The sequence below is a fragment of the Marmota flaviventris genome, chromosome 1 (assembly GCF_047511675.1).
Source record: "Marmota flaviventris isolate mMarFla1 chromosome 1, mMarFla1.hap1, whole genome shotgun sequence".
Lineage (NCBI taxonomy): Eukaryota > Metazoa > Chordata > Mammalia > Rodentia > Sciuridae > Marmota > Marmota flaviventris.
In genome coordinates, this window is record NC_092498.1 from 90,993,925 (window position 1) to 91,015,686 (window position 21,762).

Genomic DNA, 21,762 nt, shown 5'->3' on the forward strand with positions numbered 1-21,762 from the left:
TATATATACAATTCATGTATGTGTACATATGACCTGTTGACTTGCTTTTGTTGGTTCATTTAAGTCTTTAAGTCATGTTGCTTTGTCTAGCTATTCATCATTTTTGCTGCTCAAAAGTATTTCATTGTATGAATATACTGCAATGTATTTCTTTTTCTTTTTTCTTTTCTTTCTTTCTTTTTTTTTTTCTTTCTTTTAAGATATACATGAACACGGGGTTGTGGCTCAGTGGTAGAGCATTTACCTTGCAGGTGTGAGGCACTGAGTTCAATCCTCAGAACCATATAAAAAAAATAAATGAACAAATTAAAGTTATTTGTAAAAAGATATACATAGCAATAGAAGGGTTTTGTTGTTGTTGTTGTGGTTGTTGTTGTTGTTAGTATCAGGGATTGAACTCAGGGGCACTGAACCCCTAAGCCACATCCCCAGCCCTATTTTGTATTTTATTTAGACAGGGACTCACTGAGTCGCTTAGTGCTTAATGTTGAAGGGCATCTAGGTTGGTTCCATAGTTTAGCTGTTGTGAACTGAGCCACTATAAACATTGATGTGGCTGTGTTACTATAGTATGCTGATTTTAAGTCCTTTGGGTATGGACCGAGGAGTGGGATAGCTGATGGTGGTTTCATTCCATATTTTCTGAGGACTCTCCATATTTGCAGTGTATTTCTACACTCACTTTTCATGAACTGTTATTTTATTTGCCTCCCTTCCCAAGTTAGCGTTTACAAGCAAGGTTGCTACGATCGTCCTAGTGCACGTCTCCTGAAGCATGTGTGCAAGAGATTCTCTGGGGTTCAGACCTAGCAATGGAATTGCGGAGCCAGAGTGAGTGCACACCTTCACCTTTGTAAGGCTTCTGTTCTCTACCACTGCGTAACAATGCCTCCCCAAACTGGTGCTTAACAGAGGCTCTTAATGGGATGATGGAAGTGTTACAAAGTTCTGGTAATGGTTGCACAACATTTCAAATGTACTAAAAATCACTCACTTAAACTAATTTTATGGTATATAAATGATGGCATAATTATACCATAAAATTTAAAAAAAAAACGAAGCTTCAGGGCTGGGGATTTAGCTCAGTTGGTAGAGTGCTTGCCTCACATGCACAGGCTCTGGGTTCAATCCCCAGCACCATTAAAAAATAAATGAATAAAAATAACAACAAAAAAAAACTAAGTTTAAAACAATAATGAGGAAGGAGGAAAAACACTCTAAACAGTAATGGTCATTTATTTTTCTCAAGGATCTGCTATTTGGGCAGAGACTAGCAGGGATGGTTCATCTGATCCCAGAAGTATCAGCTGCTGAGATTCAACTAAACTGGAGGATCCAACTTCCAGTGGCAGCTCTTGGGTTCTAACCAGCAAAGAGACACCCTCTGGGACACATGGGCTTCCTGACAGCATGGAGGCTGGGCTCCAAGAACAGGGTGCAGGCTTCTTCTGACCTAGCTTGGAAGTCCCTTCTGCTGCTTTCTATTGGCCAAACTAAGGCCAGCCCCAGTTCAAGAAGAAGAGTCAACCTCTCAAAGGGAAGAAGAGCAGAACATGTGACCATGTATCACACAAGGTAATCCCAGTTGATTGCCACATGGCAGCACCAATGGCACTTGCACCCACAGAATATGCTCTTTAACCACACCAGTGCCTCAGGTGGGAATTAAAGAATACCTTGTAGCTTTAATTTGTATTTCCTTAATTTCTAAGAAATTGGACACTTTTTCAAGTGATTATTGGTTGTTCCCATTTCCCCTTCTGTGAAGTGCTTTGCTCAAGTTTTTTACCCATTGTATTATAGGGTACTCTGTCTCATTTGTAGAAATTCTTTGTATATTATCCATACTAGTCCTTTGCCAATTATATAAATGCAAATACTTGTACAGTTCTAGGCTGGCTTCATGCTTTCTTTATGATAGCTTTGGATGCACAGATGGGGGACTATTTCAAGACACTTTCTATTCCTTAAGTCAATTAAATTAAAGTCATTCTGCCTTTTTTTTTTTTTTTTTTTCGAGATATGATCTCAATACAATGCTCAGGCTGGTCACAAACTCCTGGGCTCAAGAAGACCTCCCATCTCTGTCTCCCAAATGGCTGAGGCTATAGGCATGGGATACCACACCAAGATAAAGCTATTCTGTCTTATTTATCACTTCATAATATAATAATTTACAATATAGCTGGGCACTATGGCGCACACCTGTAATCCCAGCAGCTCGGGAGGCTGAGGCACCAGGATCACGAGTTCAAAGCCAGCGTCAGCAAAAAGTGGGGTGCTAAGCAACTCATTGAGACCCTGTCTCCAAATAAAATACAAAATAGGGCTCAGTGATCAAGTGCCCCTGAGTTAAATTCCTAGTACAAAAAAAAATCAATATAATAATGTGCAATCTTGTCATTTCAGGGGAGGAGGGTTCTACACAATGATATCCATGCTAGCTAGACTATCAGACCTCATTGTGGAAAAGGCAAGGACTGTTGCACAAACTGGATTCAAGGTGAATAGAGAGGGAGACTGAAACTCAGGCTTCATCAGGGAGAGGAATCAGAGGAGCCTGACTAAAGAGTTGACCAAAGACAGCCTTTGTCAGAGCCCTTCTAGCAAATTATGGAACACAAATCAGAGGTCATAGAAACACACAGCTTCTAACCAGTTAGTCAGAAATACAGAGGTCCTGGGCTGGGGTTGTGGCTTAGCAGTAGAGCACTCACCTTGCATGTGTGAGACCCTGGGTTTGATCCTCAGCACCACATAAAAATAAATAAAGATATTGTGCCCATGTATAGCTAAAAAATATATTTTAAAAAGAAATACAAGGTCCATATTTTCCATTGTCATCTGAATTGGAGGCAGTTGTGTGGGACCGAGCCCTCCGCTTTTGGGATCTGACACCAACTCCACCTTGATAGAATCAGATTTTTGTTTTCAGATGGGGTCTTGCTTGCCTCAATAGTACCTGTCTGGTCACAAAGGGCAGAAAATAAGGGATAATCTTTCAGCCTTGCATTTGAGGACACAAGAAATTCTTTAGTTTCAGATCACAAATAAACCATTCACCTTAGAGTTTGGTAAGCAACAGGGAAACAAAGGTGGGCTTTCACCACAGGACAGATGCACTGTTTAAAAAAAAAAAAAAATAGTCCTCACAGCTTCATGGAAAGGAATTGGGAGGAGAGACAAGAAAAAGAAGGTGATCTCCCTCTTCCCTTGGGCTCCCAGGCCAGTCACTGCCACGTGCCCCTCCTTTACTAAAAGGGGATTTCTGTGCATACACAGCCCAAAAGATGGAGCCAGAAGACAGTTCCAGATTGTTGGGTGAACTTATCTAAGTTAAAAAAAAATTAAATATTCTCTGGGCCTGTGTCTTTAAAAAAAATAAGTAAAGGATTTGGACTGGTAATCTTCAAATACATTTTTAGATGGGAAGGTCTTCGCCCAAACTAAGTTGTATTCAGGTGAAATGTGCAAGCTGCACAGGCTGAAGAGGACACTGGACAGGACACCTGGCCACCTGTGATGGCATTGTTGAGGTCTCCACCACTCTGTTTCCCGGCCTGCAGCCAGAGCCCGTACTCTGACTTGGTGACTCTCTCAGGGATGTTTCTGGATGTTAAGCCAATGCTTGTTGCATTGCTTTAAAAGAGAGATGCTTTTGAGAAGCATGGTCAACAAGTCAGGAGAGCAACTAATTCATTTAAAACACACTAACTCCCATCCTCAGCCTGACCAGCATTGCAGGAGATAATCCAAAGAAAAGGGAAGTTATGGGCATGAAATTCTATGATGTGATGATTTTTATAATAATGAAACATTGGGGACAACCAACAGAGAACTGGGTTTGGATACTGAAGTGCAATACTAGTAAGCCCGGACTCACTGTGGACTCAGTGTCAGACATCTATGGAGCAATCATTGGGAAAACTGGGGTAATGTGGAGATGGGGAAGATGCAGAATACAAAACTACCTAAGGGGGCTGGGATGGTGGCTCAGTGGTAGAGCACTTGCCTGGCATGTGTGAGACACTGGGTTGGATTCCCAGCAGTGCATTAAAAAAAAGTCCATCAAACAACTAAAATAAACAAACAAACAACACTCTAAGGGAGGAGGAGGCTCACAGGCCAACAGGAGTCAAATGGGCTTCCTCTGCATCTCTTCTCTCTCCTTCCTGTGTCTCTTCTCAGTTTCTCCTACGCTGCCATGAGAACACAGAAAGTGAGTTGCTTTGTTAGGGAGATTTACAATGGTGATTTTTTTCTGCTTTTGAATCATTGTTTGTGGTTGGGGGCACAGAAGCCAGGCATAAAGAAAGGTAAAGGTTGGGGACGGTGGTGCATGTCTGTAATCCTAGCAGCTTGGAAGGCCGGGGCAGGAGGATCGCAAGTTCAAAGCCAGCCTCAGCAAAAGCGAGGCACAAAGCAATTAAGTGAGACCTGTCTCTAAATAATATACAATAGGGCTGGGGATGTGGTTCAGTGGTCAAGTTCAATCCCCAGTATCCTTCCCACCCCCCAAAAAAAGAGAAGTAGAGGAGACCCTGCATATGGGCAGAGCCCAGCAGCCGGCTCCTAGGGCTATTCCAGCAGGTCCAGCTGGTTCCCAATGGGGTCTGAATGCCTCTCATCCCCATCCTCAAGGCCTGGGGGCAGCTACCTGGACTTGTAACTAGCTGTGAGGACAGGGAGACCCACTGTAATAGGCACTTGATGAATGTTGGGACATTAAGCATTCCTTTCCCACGTGAGGCTTTGTGGTTATGGTTTTCAAAGTCCACTGTAGCTGACACGCTGTGACGACTGAACAAACCGCAAAGGCAACTGAAGGCAAGAGAAGCCAGGCTTTCAACTATTTCTGTTTTACTCAGTACTTGGTGACACTGTAAAAGGATATTTAGAAACCCCACAAGTAGGCCAAGGGTAAGAAAAACGCTCCACACCCAAGAGAATCCAGCTGACCAAATTCAGTCTGATCCAGAATAAACAGCTCTCATCTGGAAATCTAGCAGTTCCAGAAAGCACTGTCCAGGGGAAAGAGACCTGCGTTGTAGATCTGCATAATTATGTAACCTCTTAGAAAGGAGGGAAGAAGCATCCTCGTGTGCTGTGCCTGGGGAAAATAAAATCCTGCACTGGCAAACTCAAGCTCGCTCAAGAAAATAACAGTTCAGTCCTCGAAGAAAACTTTGTTACTGTAGAGAAACTGGGCTTGTGTGCCCTTTCCCACGGGCTAGACTGACCTCGATCAGTTTCCCTCATAATTACTTATCAGTTTCCCAAACCAGGTTTCCATTATCAACTTCCTCCAACAGCAATAAATCAGCTACTCAGGTGCACAGCATTGCTCGAAATGAAACACCTTGAAATTAACCAAGCTGAGCTATTGCAAAAAGGAAAAGATCATTCATGGTTTGTTTTGTCAAGAAAAGCTCGGACTTGGATAGAGCACTTACCTGGGATTCCGGAGGCCCTGGGCTCAAGCCCCAGCCTGGAATAAAACCCAGAATATTGGTGTCCTCTTAAAAGTCAATTAACAACATCAAACAAACTAAATCCCAAATGGTAAAAAGGTTGGAAAACAAACCTACTTTCTCCAACAAATGTAGAAATTGAGGCTCGAAATTAAAAGAAGGAAATTGAAGTGATATTTGTATACAGTCACATTCATAGCAGCAATTTTTCTTTTTTTCTTTCTTTTTTTTTTTTTTTTTGGTGGGGGCAAGACACTGAGGATTGAACCCAGAAGTGCTTTTCTGCTGAGCTTTTCCCATCCCTTTTTATTTTTTATTTTGAGACAGGATCTTGCTAAGTTGCCCACGCTGGCCTCCAACTTGCAATCCTCTGGCCTCAGCCTCCCAGATATCTAGAATCATAGGCATGGACCACCACACCCAGCCATAGCAGCATTTTTCACAACAGCCAAGAGGTGGTGTTAGGTGCAGGACAGGCTGAGTAAGCTGTCTGCAGGGCATGCCAAACAAAGTTAGCTGCAGGATGACCTGGCCACTCAAACTTTCTCTGTCTGGTTCTTTATCACCTGTTTGCTTCAAGCCCAAACACCCAAGCCCCCACTTATGGCTGAGCACTCAACCTGCCACTCAAGGCCAAACACTTAACCCCCTTGTGTGCCAACAAGGCAGCTTGCAGACCCAGAGACCCCATTAGATTTGGGCTATAAAAACTCTCTCCTAATGGGCCCCTCTCTCTCTTGTTCTCTCTCTCCCTCTCTTGCTCTCTTGCTCTTGCTCTCTCTTGCTTTCTCTCTTGCTCTCTCTGTCTCTCTTGCTCTCTCTCTCTCTTTCTCTCTCTATTTTTCTCCTCTGTTGTACTGCTGCAATAAAGATCTCTTGGTCGCTCTGAGTGTTGTGGTCACTTTCCTTTCAGGGGGAAGCAACACAACTGTCTCTCGATGGATGAACAGATAAGCAAAATGTGGTACACAAATACAATGGAAGAGTATTCAGCCCTTGAAAGGAAATTCTCACCCATGCTACAAAATGGATGAACCTTTAGGGCATGTGAAACAAGTCAGCCACCATAAGGCAAGTGCCATATGATTCCTCTTAAGTGAGGTACCCTGAGTAGTTAAATTCACAAAGACGGAAAGTAGACCAGAGAGTACACAGTGGTTGTTAGGGGCTGAGGGGAGAGGTACAGAACTTCAGTTTGGGAAGATCAAAGAGTTATCGAGATGGACAGTGAGGATCGCTACACAACAATGTGAATTTGCTAATGCCACTGAGATACACACCATAAAATGATTAAGATGGCAAATTTATGTATTTTGCTGCTGCCGCAGTCTGGCTGGGCACAAATGCCGCAGTCTGGCTGGGCACAAAATCACGAGCCACCACACAGCTTGTAGATTCAAACAGCAACTCTTTATTCCCGAACTCACACCAGCCGTCTACAATCACGTTCTGGGGAAATCCACGTTCTCTGCCCAAATCCACGTTCTCTGCCCAAATTCACCTCCACTGGGCTTCTATCTCCAAAATATACTGTCTGAATCCCGTGAGAACTCAAGGGGAACTCAGGCAGCAGGATACGCCCTATTCCCAGCAGGAATAATCTTAAACCTTAAACCTGGAACCTAAACTGGGAACGCCCTAAACACGATTATCTTAAAACCGGGAACACCCTAATCTGCCTTGGTCCTTGAGCAAGGTCACCTACATTCAATGTCGCTGCAACATGTCAGCAACATGGGGTACGCTGGCAAGGAAATTGTCATACCTACTTGGCTAATGGCTCCCAGCATCTCCCCCCTTCTGATTAATTAAACAACAAGCAATGTGGCTTAAGGACCGTGCCTGGTAGGTTGTCCAATTCAACATATGGTTCTTACCCGTCATCGGAAAACTGACCTTTAGGCGTCAGCCTCCTGTCTTAGGTTGATACCACTGCAATTGAATCATACCCGTCACTGACTACCGGTCCAGCATACAGCCATACTTGTGGATAGGTCTAGGCACCAGTGGGGGGGTGAGGTTCTTTGCCTCACCTCTGTTGGCCCCCAAATTTGGCCTTGGTGCCAGTGGGGGAGTGAGGTTAATGTGGCTTATGGACCGTGCCTGGTAGGTTGTCCAATTCAACATATGGTTCTTACCCGTCATCGGAAAACTGACCTTTAGGCGTCAGCCTCCTGTCTTAGGTTGATACCACTGCAATTGAATCATACCCGTCACTGACTACCGGTCCAGCATAAGCCATTGGCCCCCAAATTTTAGACCATCACTAGCAGAAGGGAGGAGGATGCAGAAATGCCACGACACCAAGCCAATTGACGGCTCCTTGGGAAAAAATTGCATCACTGGTGACACCATCAGCAAAGATATGTCAGCACTGCCACAATTAACATGGGGTGTGCTGGCAAGGAAATAAAAATTGCATCACTAGTGACACCATCAGCAAAGATATGCCAGCATTACCACAATTCGCTGCACCAAACGATAGTTACATAGTCCAGGCAAGTTCTGCAAGCAGTTCAAAGCGGAGGAATCTATCAATATGTCCATTTCCTCCCAAAATCCGTCTCCTCCCAAAGTAAGTTGACTCCTTGATTGAGCATTACTTGTTGAGTTATATTCATTGATGCATCAGTTTATACAGTTTACTGTGATAGCTATCATAGAAGCTGTCTTCACCGGCACTGGGATGGAGATGGGAATTCTGGCAATGATGCTAAAAAGACATTATCCTGAAAAGAATTATTAAATATAATGAAAAGGAAAGGTGAAAGTAAACAAACAGATCTGTTAACCTACTTTAAAAACAATCCTTAACAGCCTTTTACCTAATTTAAACTAGTAAACAAACAGATCTGTTAACCACCTTTAAAAACAATCCTTAACAGCTATTTACCTAATTTAAATTAAACCATTTAAATCACGTGAATAAAAATAATAATAATTCGGATCCATTTTTTCATGAGCGCTCCTCATATAAGAAATATGGACATACGCACATACAGACATACAACACAAAACACAAGAGTGTACACAAACGTACAATGCATAAGAAAATAGTAAAGGCCTTGTAGCTTTACCTGGGTGAACTCTCCATTGCAATGTTTAAAAACTCCACAGTCAAAAAATAAAACTGATCAGAAAAACATTAACCTAGGTTTGTATGAGCTCAAAAAATAAAAATATAACCTTATGATGTGGAAAAATGCAATAATAAAATAGCTATTGAAAAAAGCATCCTGGTTAATCACTGTCGCAGATGTAAGAATGGCCAAGCTGGAGTTCTGGATATCAGCTGTTATGGATTTGAGTCAAATCATCTTCTTTTCGATCTGTAGAGACTGTTTTAGTTAATCTCTCTGGAATCCAAATGGGCTGCTGTTCTCCCTGTGGAAAAACACAAACAGACCCCCGACTCCAGACAATCACTGGGTCAGGACCTTTCCATTGTCCTGTTAGAATATCTTTCCAAAGTACTTTAGGCTTATGTACATTTTTTAGATACATATGCCTTTCCGCAGCACTAAGTCCTGATGAATCTAAATTTTAAAAAGTTTAGGGTAAAAAGGGTTATTTTAAGTTTATCTTTGGGGGATATATACCCCTTTCCAATTCCCTCTTTTTGCTTTAATAAGTATATGTCTGTATCTAATAGTTGTCTTAGCTTCTTGCATTTTCTATCTGAAATACCTTTACTTGACATTTTCAACCATTTTTTCTTATTTCTATCTTCTAGTTGTTTTTTTTTTTTCCCCCTAAGGTTTGTATATTTACCCTTAGTTGCTTATTTTCCTCCTAGTTTTTTTTTTTTTTCCTATTTTGTGGGTTTAAAATTTTTGTCTTCCTACATTTTTTTATCTTTCTACATCTTTTCTATCTTTTTTTGTTTTTAACTTTCTATACTTCTGTCTTTAAAGTTTTTCACTTTAAATTTTTAATCTTCTTTATCTAAATATCTTTTATCCTATTATCTTCCAATTTTTTTTAAAGTAATGCCTTTAAGATTAACTAGGCTTCGAATGATGCAATAAAGCAATCTTTTTTCCGCCATGAAGGTATCTCGACCACCTTCAATTTAACCTTTTAAAGCCTTTTAATTATCATCTATACTGTACTTTTAAATGTACTTTTTCACCACCTACAGCTTCACTCTTTTAAACAAGGCTTAGATTCTGTTTAAATCGCTTTAATGTTAGTTTACATGGCTGCCCTTCAACCAAAGGCTTTTTTTTTTTTAACTCCATTGAGAAGCTTTGTCTCAATCTGCCATGTACAAATACCTTTTTCTTCTTTCTTCCTTTCTCAAGCTTTTAAAGTAAGTCTAGTTTCCTCAAAATCTTTTTAAACGGCATTTACAACTTTTTACTTTACCACACAGAGATTATCTCATCTAGAAACATTTTTTTTCCTTTAACCTTTTATATTAAAATATATTTTCACATCTTGAATCTTTTTCTATCTCTTTTTTAACCGTTAACCCTTTTTATAAATTCACATTTTGAAACAACTCTTATAAAATTTCTGATTTAGACAAATTACTCCACTTTAATAAGATGAAAGACTTTCATGTTTTTTATGATACTATAATACTATAATTGAAACCCAACTGAAAATTTTTCTACTCTTTGTATATAAATTACACGATAGAATCTTAACACTTAGTAACCTTATTTCAGCAAAGACACAGACACAAAGCAATATTAAACATTTTTCCATTTACCAATTTATGAAAACACACATAATGTTTAAATATATTACCTTATGGAACTTAATAAGTAAAGAGTATTTGATTTCATATTTAGTGGCTGATATTTTAACACCGGGAACACCCTAATCTGCCTTGGTCCTTGAGCAAGGTCACCTACATTCAATGTCGCTGCAACATGTCAGCAACATGGGGTACGCTGGCAAGGAAATTGTCATACCTACTTGGCTAATGGCTCCCAGCATCCTGCGATTTTTTTAAAAACCAGGCTTGATTCCACAGAGCCTTTGTTAAATGATGGGAAAGTTTCTCTGTTTTCTACTTTAAAAAAATTTTTTTTGTAGTTGTAGGTGAACATTGAATGCCTTTGTTTATTTTTATGTGGTGTTGAGGATCAAACCCAGTGCTTCACACATGCTAGGCAAGGACTCTGCCACTGAGCTACAGCCCCAGCCCCTGTCTTCTACTTTTAATGAGGACATTATATAAGTCACTCTTTTTACATATTAATTTTTGGTATATAGAGAACACTGGTTACCTAGTGTTGAATATATGTGTGTGTATGTGCGTGTGTGTGTGTGTGTGTATATATATATATATAGTCAACACATATGAGTCAACCTAAATAATTATGAAGAGGTTTTTTTTGTTTTTGTTTTTGTTTTCCTATTACATTTCTGGGGGTTGAATCCAGGGCCTCATAGTTACTGAGGGTGTGCTGTAGCCCTGAGCTACACTTCTAGTCCCCAATATTCTATCTTATTTTTAGTCCTAGGAATTGCACCTTAAGACACTTTGCCAAAGAGCTACATCCCTAGCCCTTTTTATTTATTTATTTTTTTGTTTTGTTTTAACACAGGTTCTCACTAAATCGCTTAGGACCTTGCTAAGTTTCCGAGGCTGGCCTGAAACTCGGGATCCTCCTGCCTCAGCCTCTGCAGCTGATTGGATTACAGGTGCGCCCACTACACCTGGCTCCAATGTTCTATGGAAATTAATCTTTTTGTTTCTCTCACTCATCCAATAACAACAGTCATTTCAGCTAGTCCTGTGGTACACACCAATAATCTCAACTACCTGAGAGGCAGAGGTAGGAGGATCACAAGTTTCAGGCCAGCCTAAGCAACTTAGCGAGACACGCTGTCTCAAAATAAAATTAAAGAAAGGACTTCAGATGTAGCTCAGAAAAAAAGTTATATTAAACAATTACTATATGCCAGTTAATATGCTAAAAAGCTTAGCATACTTATAGATATTTAATCTTAATATATTCATGTCATTATTTTCCCCAATTTTTTGAGAAAAAAACTCCAAGGTGGAACTCAAATTCAGATCACACATAATCTATAACACAAAATGGCCCTAGAGTTAAGATGCCTTAGAGTTAAGGAGCTAGAAAAGGCACTTGGAGAAGATGGAGTGTGGCTCAGTGGTAGAGTGTGTGCTTGGCATGTGCAAAGCCTTGGGTTTGAGCCCTGGAACAGCGTGCATACGCACGATCACAAAGGAACACCATTACCGTTGTTAAACTCGTCGTTAAAATTTTAATCCCACTTTATTCCTTTGTGCATTCTCTTTCTCCACCTACCCACACAGGCTTCTGAACCGTCATACCATTTGAGGGTATGATGCCTACTTCATGCTCCTTTACCCTAAATATACAATGCAGGGCAGCGGTGTCGCTCTGTGGTAGAGCATTGCATGGGGTGTTCGAGGCCATAGGTTCAATCCCCAGCACCACAAAAGTGTATACGGCCTCTCAAGTTTCCTCATGATCGACAGCTGGCTTCCCCTGGAGCAATGCTCCCAGAAAGAGAGCAGTGGATCCTGTGATCTAGTCCTGAAGTCATAGTGCCATCTCCCCCATGTCTGGTCATTAGAATTGAGAGTCAATAGGTCCCGTTTCCCAAGGGAGGAGAATAAAGCTCCGACTTTTATTTTAAAGCTCCCACCCTTGAAGGGAGAATATCAAAGTATTTCTTGACTATTTTGTAGCCATCATAAGTATCCACTGATGATTCTTACTTGATTAAATCTTCTGATAACTGCAAAATATTGATTTTTCTGATTATCCTATATTAATTTTGAAACGAATCCCAGCATCATATTTCACCTATAATAGTTAAGAATACATATTATTAAAAGATAAATATTTTTTACATGCTTATGTCTTACAATAATATCTTCATATTATCAACTAACAAATCAATATTTAAATTTCTACTACTTGGGGACTAGGATGGTAGAGTATTTGCTAGGTGTGCACAAGGCCCTGGGTTCATCCCCAGCACCACAAAATAAATAATTTCCACTTGTCTTATAAATGCCATACTTTTATTGAGACAAAGTTTACATGTCCCACAGTCCATTCTTTTAAAGCATATAATTCAGTAGTTGATAGTATATTCAACAAACGTGTAAAACCATCACCACTGTCTCATTCCATCACTGTCTCATTCCATCACTCCCGTTAGCACCCATTTCCCATTTCCCACACAGGCCCTGTTTCTTCAGGGTCTTCTGTGCTTCCACATGAATTTTAGGATTTTTGTTCTAGTCTTTGGTATTTTGATAGGGATTGCATTGAATATGTACACTGCTTTGGGTAAGTATGGACATTTAAACAAAGTAATTCTTCCAATCCATGAACATGGAAAGTCTTTCCATCTTTTTGCATCATCTTCAATTTCTTTTATCAGTGTTGTGTAGTTTCCATTATAGAGGTCTTTTACTTGGTTAAAGTCATTCCTAGATTCATTCTTCCTTTCTTGTTTTCTTTCTTCTTTCTTTTGCAGCTATTGTGAATGGGATTGCTTTTACAATTTCTTTCCTTCCTTCCCTCTTTCTTTTCTCCCTCCCTCCCTCCCTTCCTTCCTTCCTTCCTTCCTTCCTTCCTTCCTTCCTTCCTTCCTTCTTTTAATAATGCTGGGGATTGAACTCAGCTTTACCACTGAGCTACATCTTCAACTCTTTTTATTTTTTATTTTGAGACAGTTATCACTAAGTTGCCAAAGCTGGCCTTGAACTTGGGATCCTCTTATTTCAGCCTCATGAGTCACTAGGCTTTTCAGCCATGTGCCGCTGTGCCTAGCTGCTTTCATGATTTCTTTCTCAGCAAATTCATTATTGGTGTATAGAAAAAGATATTGGTTTTATACTGTATGTTGATTTTGTATCCTGCTACTTTATTAAAATCATTTATCAGTTCTAATAGTCTTTGGGTGGAGTGTTCAGGTTTTTCTATGTATAGAATCATGTCATCTACAAAAGGAATAATTTGATCTCCCCTCCTAATTGTCTATCATTTGTTTCTTCCTGTTGCCTAATTGTTTTGGCTAGAACTTCTAGTTCTTTACTGAATTAGAGTAGGGAGAGTGGACACCCTTGTCTTGTTCCTGCACTTAGAGGAAATGCCTTCAGTTTTTCCACATTCAGTATGATGTTGTCTTTGGTTTGTTATATATAGCCTTTATTATGTTGCTGTATGAACCTTCAATACCTAATTTATTCAGGGATTTTATCATGAAGGGATGTTGAATTTTATCAAATGCCTTTTTCTGCATCTCTTGAGATAATCATATGATTTTTATACTTCATTCTGTTTATGTGATGTATTGCATTTATTGATTTGCATATGCCGAACAATTCTTGCATCCTTGGAATGATCATGTATAATCTTTTTAATTGTGCTGTGAAATTTGATTTGCTAGTATTTTGTTGGTGATTATTTCATCTGTTTATCAGAAATATTGGTCTCTAGTTTTCCTTTTTGGTGGATCCTTGTCAGGTTTTGGTAACACAATAAATTTAGTCTCAGAAAACATTAGGAAAGGTTTCCTTCCTTTCAATGATGTCGAATAGTTTGAGAAACATGGGTGTTAGTTCTTTCAAAGTTTAGTAAAATTCTTCAGTGAGGCCATCCTGTCCTAGGTTTTTCTTTCTTAGGTGACTTATTACTTTTTGAATCTTATTAGTTGTTATTGGCCCATTTAGTTTTTTATATTCTCTTGATTGAATTTGTCCGTTTCTTACAGATTTTCCAATTTGTTATTGTACAGTTTTTCAAAATAATGCTTAATGGTCCTTGAATTTCTGTGTTATCATTTGTAATGTCTCCTTTTTTGTCTTTAATTTTATTTGGGTCTTCTCTCCCTCTCTCTTTTTGTCTTAGTTAGTCTAGCTAAAGATTTGACAATTTTGTTTATCTAAAGAACCAAGTCTTTGTTTCATAATTTTTTTAAAAACTCTGATCTTTGCTATTTCTGTTCTACTCGTTTGGGGTTTGTTTTCTCCTTGCTTTTCTAAGTCCTTGAGATACATTATTAGGTTGCTTATTTGAAATCTTTTTTTTTTTTTTAATATAGGCATCATTGCTGTAAACTTCCCTCTTCATGCTGTTTTGGCTGCATCCCATGAGTTTTGGTATGTTGTGTTTATATTTTCATTTGTTGCAAGAAATTTAAAAATTCCCCTTCTGACCTCCTTACTGTTTGTTCAAAGTATGTTGTTAAGTCTGCAAGTATTTGTATCATTTCCAAAATTTCTCTTGCTATTGATTTCTAATTTCATTTCATTGTGATCAGAAAAGATACAAGATCTGAGAATGGGATGTGTCTCAGTGGGAGAGTGCTTGCCATCATGAGGCCGTAGGTTTGACCCCCAGCACAAAACAAAAGGATGATTATGATTTCAATATTTTCAATTTGCTAAGACTTGTTTTGTGGCCCCATATACTGTTCTAGAGAAGATTGTATACACTGATGAAAAGAACATATATTCTCTAGTCATTGGATGGATTGCTCTGAAAGTGTCTTAAGTTCATTTGATCTAGAATAAATTTGACTCTGTTTCTTTATTGATGTTTTGTCTGGATGGTATATGCATTGATGAGTGTGGAGCATTGAAATACCCCATTATTGTACTGGAGCCTATCTCTACCTTAGGTTTATTATTTTATAAAATTGGGTGCTCTGACGCTAGGTGCTCATAGATTTACAATCATTATGTCTTCTTGATGAGTTGGTCACCTGATCATAATATAACAATCTTGTCTCATTTACATTTTTTGTCTTAAAGTCTATTTTGTCAGACAAAGTATAGCTGCTCCTGCTTACTTTATGACTCCATTTGTTTGAAATATCAATCATTTTCCATGCTTTCACTTTCGGTCTACATGTGTGCTTCCTGGTGAAATGAGTTTCTTTCTTTCTTTTTTTTTTTTTGGTACCAAGGATTGAACTCAAGGGCACTCGACCACTGAGCCATATCCTAGCCCTATTTATTTTGTATTTTATTTAGAGACAAGGTCTCACTGAGTTGCTTAGTGCCTTGCCATTGCTGAAGCTGGTTTTGAACTCTTGATCCTCCACTCTCAGCCTCCCAAGCCACTGGGATTACAGGTGTGTGCCACTGCACCTGGCTTGAAACGAGTTTCTTGAAGGTAGTATATTGTTGGGTTTTGCTTTGTTTAATTCAGTTTATATGTTTCTTTTAATTAAAGAACTTAGTCCATTTACTTCAAGGTTATTCAAAGCCATAAACATAATAAATCTGTTATTTCTTTATTCTTTTCTAGTTGTTTTGAATAGTCTTGGTTCTTTTTTTTTTTTTTTCCTTTCTTATATAGTCATAGTTTACTACTGTCAAAGATGTGTCTTAGGGTATTTATCAGTTTGTTATGCAGTGTTGGCTTTACTTCTAGCTAAGCACTGTAGTGAATTCTCCCTGTAGTTTCTTTGGCTATGATTAGTGAGTTTAGGCTTAGTGCATGCTGTGTCAGAGCTGGAGAGAACCACTACCTCTGTGAGTCAGCAGAATGTGTGGGATGCACACTATGTGGCCATTCCTACAGTGGGAATGTGGCTTCTATCAGGTAATACATGGCACTGGTGATGTTGGCTCTTTACTTGTGATGGCCTCTGGTACTGGCAGCACCAGTGATGAGGGGCCTGAAGCCCTTATCCTCCAATCAGACAGTGGTATGAGCCCAGGAGCTTCAGAGAGAGATGGTGTCAGGAGCTAAAGCACCCTCTCTGTGGCATCACACCCAGTCCTGCCAGCACAGTGTGATCAGACAAGATGGGGTGTGGCTGGCAGTGAGACGCTCATAAGTGTGGTGTCAACAGTTGTGATGTTCCTCTCTGCTTCTACTGTGCCTGTGCCGCCTTCTTGCTGGGACTCTTTCACCCTCGGCCACTGAGCCATCTCCTCAGCCCTATTTTGTATTTGATTTAAAGTCAGGGTCTCACTGAGTTGCTTAACACCTTGCTTTTGCTGAGGCTGGCTTTGAACTCTTGATCCTCCTGCCTCAGCCTCCTGAGCCACCCGGATCACAGGTGTGTGCCACCGTGCCTAGCTGCCTCTCCCTTTGAAGTACAATATTATATTCATTATACTAAGATTTTTAAATATTTTAGTGTAAATCCTCCAACTTTATTTTGGCTATTTTAAATCTTTTGCTTTTCCATGTAAATTTCGGAATTGGCCCATTGATTTCTATTTTAAAAAAGGAAGAAAAAAGGCAATGTGGGGGCTGAGTTTATGGCTCAGCAGCAGAGTACTCACCTAGCAGAGTACTCACATGTGAGGCACTGGTTTCAATCCTCAGCACCACACAAAAATAAATAAAATAAAGGTATCATGTTCCTCTGCAACTAAAAAATAAACAAATAATTTTTTTAAAAAGGCATGTAGGTAGTTCCTAGGGATTGTATTGAATTCACAGGTTAATTTGGAGAGAATGGACATCTTGACAATACTGATTATTCCAAGCCACAAACATATTTCATTTCTTTAATCTTTCAGCAATGTCATAAGTTATCAGTTTATAAATTTTATACATCTTTCATTAATTTTAATCGCAAATGTTTTAATTTCACTGTTAATAGTTCCTATATTTGATAGTACATAAAATGCAACTGTTTGATCTTTTTATCCTATTACCTTACAAATTTAGTCTAGTCGTTCACTGTAAGATTCCTTCTAAGCTATGTGCCTTTTCTTTTTCTTGCCATATTGGTCTGGCTAGCTCTATTTTGAATAGAACTATAAAAGCAGGCAACCTTGTCTAGTTCCTGATCGTAAGGAGAATGTTTTAAGTCTTCAAATATTATGCTTATTAAGAGTAGACTTTTTATATGTTTATCGGGTTGAGGGTGTTTCCTTTTGTTCCTAATTTGGTGAGTTGTCATAACATCTTGAATTTTGCCAATTTTTTTTCTTCTATTGGCATGATAATGTGGGTTTTCTTTCATTCTGCTAATATAATTTACTATATGATTGTCAGATGTTAAATTGACCTTTGGGAGATAGGCACTGTTTGGTCTTGTCCTCTTTATATTTTGGGAAGTTTGTTTAATTTAAATCAATTAATCCTTACTTCATACTGTCAAAGACATTTCACTATTGATTCCAAAATCCTGGTTTCAATGATCCTGGTTACTCAAATCCCCTTTGTGACTTATACACTGCTTTATGTAGATTTTGTTCAGTTGAATGCCTACTATGTACCAGCCATTGTTAGGTGTTGAGAACACAGAAATAAATAGAACAGATACAAGTTCCTGTCCTCACAATAGTGATAACAATCAAAATGAGTAATTATAATATAGTTTGGTGTTAGGTAACATACGGTGCCTCTGAAATTTAAATAAAGGTAACATGCCGCAGTCTGGCTGGGCACGATTCAGGAGCCACTTGTCAAAAGAAACTAACTTTATTTTTAGAACCACACACGCCAAACAAAACAGCTCCTCAGGAAAAACCCTCAGAGCCCAACTGCCACCACCGGCTTCCCACAAGCCTCTCCACCTCCCCCACTCCTCCTGCTCTTGAGGCCGATTGGCTGGGTCGCGTGGGCGGAGCCAAAAAAGTCCCCCAATGAGCAGCTCCATGGTCTGAAAGGGCAGAAACAGCCCAATGAGCATCACCGCAGAGGAGCCAATCAGCTAGAAGTTGCTGGGGCCGCTGTGAGCCAATCATCAGCTGGCAGTCTGAAAGGTTGCTGGGGCCCCTTCGGCTGTGGCTCTTAACATCTCCCCCTCTCTGTTTAAACAACAAGCATGTGGCTTAGGGACCGTGCCTGACTTAGGTTGTCCAATAGTACATATGGTCCTTACCCGTTATCGGATGAGCTGACCTCAAGGCGTCAGCCTCCTGTCTTAGGTTGGTACCATTGCAATTGGATCTTACCCGTCACTGACTACCGGTCCAGTATACAGCCACACCTGTGGAGAGGTCTTTGTACCAGCGGGGGGTGAATTTCTTTGCCTCACCTCTGTTGGCCCCCAAATTTTAGCTGAACGATCATGACAAGCAGAAGGGAGGAAGATACACCAAGCCAATTGACGGCTCCTTTTGGAAAAATTGTACCACCGATGACACCATCAGCATAAATACCCCAACACTACCACAAGTCGCTGCACCAACAGATAGTTCACAATGCATGCAGGTGATACATAGTCCAGGCAAGTTCTGCAAGCTGTTCAGTGATGGCTATTGCAGAAGCTGTAGATTGGTTTTATCTTTGTCTTCACCAGCACTGGGATGAAGATAGGAATTCTGGCAATAATGGCTAAAGAAAAAATTATGTAACATTCCAGAAGGCACTAAAAGAAAACAATTTTCTTAACAATTTACATTGTCTTGAAGAGAATTATTAAATATAATGAAAAGGAAAGGTGAAAGTAAACAAACAGATCTGTTAACCTCCTTTATTGTTCACATTTTAAAACAATCCTCAACAGTTGTTTACCCAATTTAAATTAAACCATTTAAATCACGTGAATAAAAAAAAATATTTGGATCCATTTTTTCATGAGTGCTCATCATATATGATATATGGACATACGTACATTCAAATATATAACACAAAACACAAGTGTGCACACATAATATAATACATACAACACATAACATAATAGTAAAGGCCTATAACTTTTTACAGGTGAAATCTCCATTGCAATGTTTAAAAACTCTATAGTCAAAAAATAGAACTGATCAGTAAAACATTAACCTAGGTCTGTATGAGCTCAAAAACCAAAATAGAACTTCATGATGTGGGAAAGGGCAATAATAAAATAGATATTGAAAAAAAGCATCCTGGTTCTGTCACAGATGTAAGGATAGCCAAACTGGAGTTTTGGATATCAGCTGTTATGTATGGATTTGAGCCAAATCATCTTCTTTTTGGTCTATAGAAATCACTTTAGTTAATCTCTCTGGAATCCAAATTGGCTGCTGTTCTCCCTGTGGAAACACACAAACAGACTCCAGACAATTACTGGGTCAGGACCTTTCCATTGTCCTGTTAGAATATCCTTCCAAAGTACCTTGGGCTTATGCACATTTTTTGGACACATATGCCTTTCCACAGCACTAAGTCCTGATGAATCCAAATTAAAAAGTTCAGAGTAAAAAGGGTTATTTTAAGTTTATCTTTGGGGAATATATACCCCTTCCCAATTCCGTCTGTTTGCTTTAATAAGTACATTTTAATAGTTTGATGAGCTCTTTCAACTATGCCTTGTCCCTGTGGATTGTATGGGATTCTGGTTATATGAGTAATGCCAAATGATGAGCAAAATTGTTTAAAAGAGGTAGAAGTATAACCAGGGGCATTATCTGTTTTTAACTGTTTTGGAACGCCCACAGTGGCAAAATTTGTAAGCAATGAGCTATAACATCTTTAGTTTTTTCTCTGGCATGAAGGGAGCCCATCAAAAGTCCAGAAGAAGTATCAACTGTAACATGCAAATATTTTAATTTTCCAAATTCTGGCAAGTGTGTGACGTCCATCTGCCAAATATGGTTAGGTATCAATCCTCTAGGATTGACTCCAAGATTAACTTGTGGTAAAAAGGTCACACAATTTTGACATTGTTTTATTATTTGTCTAGCTTGTTCCTTAGTTATTTTAAAACGCTTTTGTAAAGTATTAGCATTGCCATGGAACTTTTTATGAAAACTTATAGCTTCTTCTAGTGTAGAGAAAATATGTATGTCATGTGTAGTTTTATCTGCTAAATCATTGCCCAAACTAAGGGATCCAGGCAATCCTGTATGTGCTCTGATATGTCCTATAAAGAACGGATCTTTTCTGTCCCAGATTAGACTTTGTATAGTGGAAAGCAAAGAGAAAACAGTAGAGGAAGGGGAAATCCTACCAGCATCTTCAAGGGATACTATAGCATTAACTACATACTGACTATCGGAAAATAAATTAAATACAGAATCTTTAAACATCACAAAAGCTTGTAATACTGCATTAAGCTCTACCTTTTGAGCTGATTGTTTGGGTACTACAAATGTAAAAGTTTGATCAGGTGTAACTATTGCTGCTGTACCATTATTTGATCCATCAGTGAATATATTTGGAGCATTCATGATAGGTGTTTTTCTTGTCATTTTTGGAAAAATTACAGGATGCGATGACCAAAAAGACAATAAAGGATTAGATGGTAAGTGGTTATCAAATGAAACATTAGATTTGCACATGATTATTGCCCAAGTATTTAACTCATTAGCTAACTAATCAATTTGATTCATAGTATATGGAGTAATAATTTTATTGGAGAAATTCCAAACACTCCCTTTGCTGCTTTTATTCCTTTGAGTATTAATTGTCCTACAGCCTCAGGATACCTAGTAAGAATATTGTTAGGAGAATAAGATAAATGGATCCATAATAATGGACGTCCTTGCCAAAATACTCCTGTAGGAATATTTTTTGTTGGTAGTACAATAAATAATAAAGGCAAACTTATATCAATTCTATCCAAATGCATATTTTCCATATTATGTTTCAATGATTTTTAATGCCTTTCTTGCTTCAGGCGTTAACATTCGGGGTGAATTTGGATCTGATGGACCTTTTAGGATATCAAATAAAGGTCCCAACTCTCCTGTTGGTATACCTAGATAAGGCCTTATCCAATTTATGTCTCCTAATAACTTTTGAAAGTCATTAAGTGATTTGAGTTGATCTACTCGTATTTGAATTTTTGGTGGACGGACCATGGTTGAGGATAATAGAACTCCTAAATAATTAATTGGAAAATTTAATTGTACTTTATCTATTGCTCTCTCTAGATTATAATTTTTTAATAAGTTTGTAAGTGTGGCATAACATTCTAGCAATGTGTTTTTAGCTTTGTGTACTAATAATACATCATCCATATAGTGAAATATTTGTAGTTCAGGATTTTGATTTCTGGGCTGGATTACTTTGTTAACATAAATTTGACACATAGTTGGGCTGTTAGCCATCCCTTGAGGGAGTACTTTCCATTCATATCTCTGATCAGGACCTTCATGATTCAGTGCAGGGATAGTAAATGCAAAACGTGGACTATCCTCAGGATGAATTGGAATTGAAAAAAAACAATCTTTAATATCTATAACTAAAACATACCAAGTTTTTGGCAAAGCAGACAATTGAGGAATCCCTGATTGAGCAGGTCCCATAATAACCATCTCATTATCAATGGCTCTTAAATCTTGCAATAATCTCCATTTACCAGATTTCTTTTTGATGACAAAAATGGGAGTATTATGGGGAGATACAGAAGGGTGTATATGTCCTTCCGCTAG